The sequence below is a fragment of the Poromitra crassiceps genome, assembly GCF_964638095.1.
Source record: "Poromitra crassiceps genome assembly, chromosome: 8".
Lineage (NCBI taxonomy): Eukaryota > Metazoa > Chordata > Actinopteri > Beryciformes > Melamphaidae > Poromitra > Poromitra crassiceps.
Genome location: NC_139629.1, coordinates 42,126,620 through 42,129,575, shown reverse-complemented (window position 1 = coordinate 42,129,575; position 2,956 = coordinate 42,126,620).

The following is a 2,956-nucleotide window of genomic DNA, read 5'->3' as shown; positions in this document are numbered from 1 at the left end:
AGAACGGCCATTTTGGTTTTGTATGTCACGTGACGGAAGACTACAATTTGTGGCTTGTTATTTTTGCTTCATTGTTCATATTTATTATTAAAGCATTGTATAAATATTTGTTTTCATCAACAAATAATCAGCTCAGCTCATCACAGTTAGGCTAATGGTTTGTTATTTAAAGAAAAAATAATGTAGGGTGACTTGATGTATTATGGGACACTTTTTGACTTTTTGCCTTGTGGAAGCTTTCTTGCCATGAATTTAAAAAAAATAGCCCAACACATTATACATTTCTGTAATAGTCCAGATGTTACCTAACCATCTGAGGTGGAATCCCAAGGAGGCCTGGCATCCCCTTTTGTGTGAACTGACCCAAAACCCCTTTTTTCTGTAACGTTTGGTATTCTGGGACAAAATGTTTGGTATTATGGGACAGAATGCCTTATGATGGATTTAGGCTAGTGTAAGCATTTACTGCACAATTTAATTCATACTTTGATATAATTTGACATGCACATCTTCCTTTTCCTGTTCATCTTTATAAATTAAGACTCCATGTTCATTTAAACTGTTTTATTTGATGATTAAGTTGAGGGGTAGGGTTAGGATGATTAAGTTGAGGGTTAGGGTTAGGATGATTAAATTGAGGGTTAGGGTGATTAAGTTGAGGGGTGGGGTTAGGGTTAGGATGAGTATGTTGACGGTTGGGGTTAGTGTTAGGATGAGTAGCCTATGTTGATGGTTGGGGTTAGCGTTAGGATGAGTAGCCTATGTTGACGGTTGGGGTTAGGGTTAGGATGATTAAGTTGAGGGGTGGGGTTAGGGTTAGGATGATTAAATTGAGGGTTAGGATGAGTATGTTGACGGTTGGGGTTAGGATGATTAAGTTGAGGGATGGGGTTAGGATGATTACGTTGAGGGTATTACAACCGTGATTTCATCATGAAAATTAAAGTGCATGTAAAGCACACACGTGCTTAGGGGAAAAGCTAACTGTTTTATTAAAGATTCACTCTTCATGTCCAGAAATGTTAAGAAACAAGTATCACTGTTTTGCTCATCTTCTGTTTTCTTCTTATTTTTATTTTTTTTCTGCTCAAGAAGGATATGTTCTTTTTGGCTGCATCAACGCAGAGGAGAGGACGTTAATCTGACTGACTATGCAGGCATCAAAAGTGGGCATGAATGTGACAGGACCTAGTGCAAGGTGGCTCTGAATAATTGCAAGGGTCTGCTGTCCACCCAACACATTGTTGGAGGGCCTGCTCTCTATGGGCCACTATGGGCAGTGTCCATTAAAAAAATCCTGGTGTTCTTGTTGGAAACCAGGGAGTTAAATCATGAAACAAAATAGATCATGGCCTCTCGTAACATGTAAAAAAGAAAATAGTCCCAAGGGCAGACTTTTGCAGTGAAAAATATTTAAAAATACTTTATTGTATTGCTGCTACCACCGGCGTGTTTTGGCTTCCTTGCCTTCATCATGGTACATACAATACAGTAGTTTCAGTCAGGTGTTTTCAGGCCTCTGATCAGCTGCATTGTAAACTGTTCATACAGCACTGCTGCCCACTGCTGGTGAAATACTTCATCTGCACTAAAAACTGCTGCTGAGTTGAATAATGATAAGGTTTCGAAGGCCTTTGCTTTTCTGTATTTGCCAACTTAAGTGACTTCTGATGACATCTGATGCTCCAACAAGATGTCAATGTTTGAATATGATTGATATGGAGAGGCACCTGCAAACTGGCATGGAGGTATCACCACCTCAAATACATGCGATGGCAGAAGTGATTGGACAGTGTGAATTGCAATGATCGTTCATCTCTTATCTACATAGATTGCAATTACTGGTTAGAGTACCATCAGTTTTAACTTTGTGTTTTACATATTGTAACACTCAGACTTGTGGAATATTTGGGGGAAAAGTGCCATTGATGCAAATGTATATAGTGTACACATAATGTGAATTTCTGTTATAGGTGTTAATGTTTTTGTATGAAATACATGTGTATGTCTTGTCTTGTCTTTGTCTTTAGCCATAGTCTCGTCTATATTCTATATGTCTATATGTCTATATATATATTGTTTAGCCCTAGTCTTGTCTATACTCCAAAACACTGAGTTACTGCAACACTGTACTGGAACACAGTCTCAAGTGTCTGTCTTTAGCCCTAGTATCTACTCCAAATCACTGTTTTGATTTCCACTTAGTCTGTCCTTTGAAGAAGTAAAAATCGAAAGATTACATTCGTGCACAATAATTTATTATTTACAAAACACTCTGAGCTACTGTGACACAGTCACCTGTCTGTCTTTAGCCCTAGTCTCTCCAAAACACTCTGAGTTACTGTGACACAGTCAACTGTCTGTCTTTAGCCGTAGTCTCTACTCCAAAACACTGAGTTACTGTAACACAGTCAACTGTCTGTCTCTAGCCCTAGTCTCTACTCCAAAACACTGAGTTACTGTGACACAGTCAACTGTCTGTCTTTAGCCGTCTCTACTCCAAAACACTCTGAGTTATGACACAGTCAACTGTCTGTCTTTAACTCTAGTCTCTACTCCAAAACACTCTGAGTTACTATGACACAGTCAACTGTCTGTCTTTAACTCTAGTCTCTACTCCAAAACACTGAGTTACTGTGACACAGTCAACTGTCTGTCTTTAGCCCTAGTCTCTACTCCAAAACACTCTGAGTTACTGTGACACAGTCAACTGTCTGTCTTTAGCCCTAGTCTCTACTCCAAAACACACTGAGTTACTGTGACACAGTCAACTCTCTGTATTTAACCCTAGTCTCTACTCCAAAACACTCTGAGTTACTGTGACACAGTCAACTGTCTGTCTTTAGCCCTAGTCTCTTGTGCACTGCAAAACAATAAAAATATTGATCAAAGAACAGCAACAATAATAACACCAATATATCTCTACAGGTCCAGGTCCAGTAAGGGGAATTCCATT